The sequence below is a fragment of the Sciurus carolinensis genome, unplaced genomic scaffold (assembly GCF_902686445.1).
Source record: "Sciurus carolinensis unplaced genomic scaffold, mSciCar1.2, whole genome shotgun sequence".
NCBI lineage: Eukaryota > Metazoa > Chordata > Mammalia > Rodentia > Sciuridae > Sciurus > Sciurus carolinensis.
Genome location: NW_025920312.1, coordinates 188,592 through 195,710, shown reverse-complemented (window position 1 = coordinate 195,710; position 7,119 = coordinate 188,592).

Sequence of the window (7,119 nt, the reverse complement as noted above, 5' to 3'; positions counted from 1 at the left end):
ACTCTGTAGTATAGTTTAAGATCTGGTATTATGATGCCTCCTGCTTTACTTTTCTTGCTAAGGATTGCTTTGGTTCTTTTCCTTCTTCTTACTTCTCCTCCTTCTTCTTCTTCTCCTTCTTCTTTCCGCTTTCTTCTTTTTCCTTTTTTTGTGTGTACCAGAGTTTGAACTCAGAGGCACTAAACCACTGAGCCACATTCATAGTCTCGTTTTTTTTTTTTTTTTTTTTTTTTTTTTTTTTTTTTTTTTTTAGAGAGAGGGTCTCACTGGTTACTTAGTGCCTTGATTTTGCTGAGGCTGGCTTCGAACTCTTAATCCTTCTGCCTCAGCCTCCTGAGCTGTGGGGAATCCAGGCATGTGCTGTGGTGCCTGGCACTTTGGCTATTCATAGTCTCTTATTTTTCCTAATGAATTTCAGGACTGCTTTTTGTATTTATAAGAAGAATGTCATGAAATTTTAATAGAAATTGCATTGAATCTATATAACACTTTCAGTAGTATAGTCATTTTGATATTAATTCTTCCAAGAGCATGAGAGATCTTTCCATCTTCTAGGGTCTTCAATTTCTTTCTTTAGTGTTCTGTAGTTTTAATTGTAGAGGGCTTTCACCTCTTTTAGATTGGTTTCCATGTGTCTCTTTTTTTTTCCATCTATTGTGAACAGGATGTGTTTCCTAATTTCTCTTTCAGTGGATTCATCACCGATGTATAGAATCATATTTGATTGATAGGTGTTCATTTTATAACTTGCTACTTTTCTGAATTCAATTATTAATTTTAAAAGTTTTCTGGTGGAATTTTTTGGATCTTCTTAAATATAGAATCAGGTCATTGGCAAATAGTGATAATTTGATTTCTTCTTTTCCTATTTGTATCCCTTTAATTTCTTTCTTCTAATTGCTCTGACTAGAGTTTCCATGACTGTTGAATAGAAGTGGTGATAGAGAGCACCCTTGTCTCATTCCAGTTTTTAGAGGGAATGCTTTCAATTTTTGTCCATTTAGAATGATAATGTCCATCTGTTTAGCATGTATGTATCTTTTACAATGTTGAGGTATGTTGCTACTACCCCTAGTTTTTCCAGTGGTTTGAACATGAAGGAGTACTGTGTTTTGTCAAATGCTTTCTCTGCATCTCTTGGGATTATCATATGATTCTTGTCTGTAAGTCTATTGATATGATTAATTAAATTTATCAATTTCCACATGGTGAACAAACCTTGCATCCCTAGGATGAACCCCACTTGATTATGGTACACTATCTTTTTAATATGTTTTTGTATGCAATTTGTCAGAATTTTATTCAAAATTTTTGCATCTATGTTCATCAGGGATATTGATCTGAAGTTTTCTTACTTGATGTGTCTTTGGTTTTGGTATTTGGGTGGTATTAGCTTCATAGGATGAGTTTGATAGGGTTCCCTCTTTTTCTATTTCATCGAACAATTTGAGGAATACTGATGTTATTCCTTCTTTGAAGGTCTTGTAGAACTTGGCTTTGTAGCCATCTTATCCTGGGCTTTTCTTGGTTGGTAGGCTTTTGATGGTTGTCTTCTATTTCTTTGCTTGACAGTGATCTGTTTAAATTGTGTATGTCCTCCTGATTCAGTTTGGGTAAGTCAGATGTCTCCAGAAATTTTTTAATGTCTTCAAGATTTTCTATTTTATTGAGGGTATACCTTTTAAAATAGTTTCTAATTATTTTCTCTATTTCAGTGGTGTTCAATGTGATATTTCTTTTTGTCTTCATGAATTTCAGTAATTTGAGATTTTTCTTTCTTTTCATTAGCATGGCTAAGGGTTTTCTGAATTTTATTTATTTTTTTAAAGAACCAATTTTTTATGCTGTCAATTTTTGAATAGTTTCTTTTGTTTCAATTTCACTGATTTCAGCTCTGATTTTAATTATTTCCTATCTTCTTTAGGTCTTGATTTTTTCTTCTTTTTCTAGGTCTTTAAGATATAATATTAGGTTATTTATTTGTTGACTTTCTATTCTTTTAATGAATGAGTTCAATGCAATGAACTTTCCTCTTAGCATTGCCTTCATAGTGTCTGTGAGATTATGATATATTGTATCAGTGTTCTCATTTACCTCTAAGTATTTTTTATTTCATCCTGCTGACTAACTTTGGCTTGAAGTGTACTTTATCTGATTTGAGAATGGAAACCTCTGCTTACTTACACAGTTCATGTGAGTGATGTGTTTTTCCCATCCTTTCACCTTCAGTCTGTGGATGTCTTTGCCTATGAGGTGACTCTCGAAGACAGCATATTTTTGAGTCTTGTTTTTGATTTTTGGTTTTTGGTTTTTAATATTTTTTAGTTGGCAATGGGTCCTTTATATTATTTATTTATTTATATGTAGTGCTGAGGAAGAAATCCAGGGCCTCACCATGCCAGGCAAGTGCTCTACCACTGAGCCATATCTCCGACCCCTGGGTCTTTTTTTATAATCCAATCTTCCAGTCTATGTCTTTTGAGTGATCAGCTTAGGCCTTTAACATTCAGGGTTATTATTGAGATATGATTCAAATTCCTGTTCATTTTGGTTTACTTCTGGTTTTTAATTTGACTTAATTTCTTATTTAATTGTAGTTTCTCCCTTTTCTGATTTTCATTTTTTTTTCATTTCCTACTTTTCTACTCATGGAATATTTTGCCCAGAATGTTCTGTAGTGTAGGCTTTCTAGTTGTGAAAATCCTTTTAACTTTTGTTTGTCATGGAATATTATTTCATCTTCAGATCAGATGCTTAATTTTTCTGGATACAAAATTCTTGGTTGGCATTCGTTTTCTTTCAGAGCTTCATATATGTTGTTCGAGGACCTCCTAGCTGTGAGTATCTGAGTTAAGAAATAAGCTGAGATGCAGATAAGAAATAAGCTGCTTCTCTCTATATGTAATCTGATATTTTTCTCTTACAACCTCTAAAATTCTATCCTTATACTGAATGCTGGGTATTTTTATTATAATTTGCCTTGGTGTGGGTCTGTTGTAATTTTGTATATTTGGGGTCCTATAAGCCTCTTGTATTTGATTTTCCATTTCATTCTTTAGGTTTAGGAAATTTTCTGAGCATATTTCATTGAAAATGTGTATTCCTTTTGTTCATATCTGTGTCTTTGTCTATCCTGATAAATCTTAAATTTCTTTTTCAAGTTATCACTTAATTCTTGGAAGTTCTGTTCATGGTTTCTTACCATCTTCTCTGTGTGGTCAGCTTTATTTTCAAGATTACATATTTTGACTTCTTTTCCTGAAGTTCTGTATTCCAAGAGATCTTATCTGTTCTTGATACTTTCCATTGATTTTTAAAATTTTGTTTATTGATTCCTTTCATTTTGAAGATTTCTGTTTGATTTCTTTTCATAATCTCTATCACTTTATGGAAGTGATCTTTCACCTCTTGAAATTTACCTCTGATTTCACTCCTTACATCATCCTTTATGCTGCAGATCAGTTTAACTATGTACATTATGAACTCCTTACCTGACATTCCTTCTACTCTGTTGTCAATGGATTCTATTATTGGAGCATCTTGCTTTGTTTGGGGCACTTTGTTGCCTTGTTCTTTTTCATGTTGTTCATATGTCTTCCCATCTAGCACTGTGGATCTGAAGTAGTAGAGTTTCTAACTTGTAGACTATGCATGAAGGTGTCCATTACCTCGCCTTTAATGGGGAGATCAATATTAACATCACCCAATTCAAAAAATATATAGCAAACAATACAGAAACCAAATAGCTTCTATTAAGACATCAGGCATTTCTCTCCCAGGAGGTCCTGAGGACTGATTACCAGGAACTGTGCACCTGTTACAAACAGTTCTTCTGACTGAGAGCTATGGACTGGTCACATAACTGAAATTCTAGGGGTTGGGAGATAGGATTGGGGAGTTAGAGGACCCTGTTGGGTGTCAGACTGATGCCAGACCTGGCAGGGCTGGGGATTGGTGGATGCTGAACTGAGGAGGGAGTCAGGAGCCAGGCTTGTGCCAGGGTCCAGTGAGTTCCAGCTCATGTGGGCTCCAGGAACTCAGTGGGTGCTGGACCCACTGCCTGGGTAAACTGAGAACAAGATGCTCTCACATCCTCTTCCAACCTGACCCACTATTGCCAACCCTGTCTGTCCCCTTGCCCTTTGGAACTGGTGGAGCTGGGGAGAGTCCAGCTCTCTCCTGCTTTTGCAGCAAGATGGTGGTTATTAGCACATGTAGCAGGAAGACATCAGGTATAACCAAATCTGCAGGCATCTTGAAAATGGACTTCCAGGTCCTGGCTGGTGTCCCAAGATGGAGGCTGTCATATCTATAGAGGCAATGGCGGCAGCAGCTGTATCCCAAAATGGAGCCCGCTGTGTTTGGAGATGGTAGTGGGTAGAGGCACAGTGGTGGCAGTGAGTGAGGTGGCAGTCCATATCAATTAGTCTTGTTATTGTTTTGTTTTTGTTTTTGTTTTGGGTACTGGGTATAAAAACTCATGGCCTTGTGCATGCTCAGCAATTTTTCTACCACCAAGTTATGTCTCAACCATACTAATTATTTTAAATCTTGTTTTTTCAAGGTAATTACTTTTTGGTTCATAAGTAGATGATTTTATGAAAACATAGGGCTGGTTTATAATCCAATAGAGTGGGTATTAATTACACAGACTTCAAAGAATTTGTGAGGGAATTTAAACCATTGCTAGTGATTATCTGGAAAAGCAATATTGTTTAAATATTCTATGTTCTGACAATGAAAGGTAACTCTCATTTTATTGTTATCTCTGATCCTCATTTTACTGGACTATGTTTTGTGTAACTGAAATACGTTGTACAAATTGTATCTGATTTTCAGTTTTTTCTGAGAATTCAGTATTATCTACTTTCATTGAGTGTCCTTACTTTTCATTGCAGCATATTATCTGCATAGTTTCATTTAGAATCTATCCCTTTTCCTGGAATTTAATTGGACCAACAATATAAATATCCTTTTTATTGGGTATTCAAATGCAACCATTAAGAAACAATGATTTTGGTGATCCAAGATGGTGGACTAGAGGGTGACTGCATCTCCGGTCGCTCCAGAACCCAGGATTCAAGAAAGGGAGGCATTGAGAGGCTCGGACTAAAATAGAGGCACGGGTGAGTCTCCCCCACTGGGTGAAGCTCGGCATGGGTGGCAAGCCTGGATAGGGGTGGCTTATCAGAGTAGGGTAGGGCAGCTAGAGTCTTCCCCAGGCAGCCCTGCACACTCCGGTGGTGGACTCCTCCCACACGGCCAGCTTCTCCAGCTTCTCGGAGCAGGCCCCCCATTGACAGCCTTTCTGCACAGAACCAGCTCCAAGTCCCGGAGCCAGCATGGTGAGCTCCGGGCCACAGGCAGAGGGACCAGGACAGGGAAGCCAGGGACTTCCACAAGCAGCCTGGCCCGCACTGGTGGGAGGCACCTTTCAAGGCTAGCTTCTCGGAGCAGACCACCCAGTGAGAGCCTTTCTACACAGAGCCAGCTACAAGTCCCCAAGTCAACGGAGAGCTCCGACCTGCAGGCAGCCTCTGGAAACAGGACAGGGCAGTCAGAGTTTTCTCCAGGAGGCCCTGCCCCCTCCGGCCCCAGGCTGTTTCCACCGGGTGATCCAAGATGGCTGACTAGAGGGTGACTGCATCTCCAGTCACTCCAGAACCCAGGATTCAAGAAGCGGAGGCATTGAGAGGCTCGGACTTAAATAGAGCCATGGGGTGAGTCTCCCCCACCAGGTGAAGCTTGGCCTGGGCAGCAGGCACGGATAGAGGCGGCTTATAAGAGCAGGGCAGGGCAACTAGAGTCTTCCCCAGGTAGCCCTGCTCACTCTGGCAGTGGGCTCCTCCCACAGGGCCAGCTTCATGGAGCAACCCACCAGTGAGAGCCTTTCCACACAGAGCCACCTCCAAGCCCTGGAACCAGTAGTGGGCTAGGGGCAGCTTTCTTCAGAAGCACTGCATTTTCAAGTTCTTCCAAGACTGCAGGCTACTGAAGGCTGGGAGGTGATACACTGGAAATCTACAGGGACACTATAAGTCAATAGAGGAAATCTGCAATATCTCAGAGTCCCACTGACATCTGACCAATATGAGAAAACAAGGGAAGAAAATGTCCCAAACAAACCTAGATACTATATCAATAAAACCCAATGACAGCACAGCAGAAGAAATGTCAGAAAGGGAGTTCAGAATGTACATAATTAAAACAATCAGAGAAGCAAATGAGGAGATGAAAGAGCAAATGCAGGCATTAAAGGAGAAGATGAAAGAGCAAATGCAGGCATTAAATGATCGCACCAATCAACAGTTAAAAGAGCAAATATGGGAAGCAAGAGATCATTTCAATAAAGAGTTAGAGATACTGAAAAAAAAAACTGAAATCCTTGCAATGAAGGAAACAATAAACCAAGTTAAAGACTCCATAGAAACCATAACCAATAGGATAGAACACCTGAAAGACAGAACCTCAGATATTGAAGACAAAATATTTAATCTTGAAACAAAGTTGACCAAACAGAGAAGATGGTAAGAAATCATGAACAGAATCTACAAGAATTATGGGATATCATGAAAAGGTCAAATTTAAGAATTATTGGGATTGAGGAAGGCTTAGAGAAACAAATCAAAGGAATGAACAATCTATTCAATGAAATAATATCAGAAAATTTCCCACATCTGAGGAATGAAATGGAAAATCAAGTACAAGAGGGTTATAGGACTCCAAATACACAAAATTACAACGGACCCACACCAAGGCATATTATTATGAAAATACCTAACATACAAAATAAAGACAGAATTTTAAAGGGTGCGAGAGAAAAGAATTGAATTACATTCAGTGGGAAAACAATACAGATATCAGCAGATTTTTCAATCTAGACCCTACAAATTAGAAGGGCCTGGAACAACATTTTCCAAGCCCTGAAAGAAAACAACTGCCAACCAAGAATCTTATACCCAGCAAAACTTACCTTCGGACTTGATGACCAAATAAGATCGTTCCATGATAAACAAAAGCTAAAGGAATTTACAAAAAGGAAGCTGGGATTACAGAACATTCTCAGCAAAATATTCCATGAGGAAGAGATGAAAAACAACGTTGCAAATCAGTAATGGG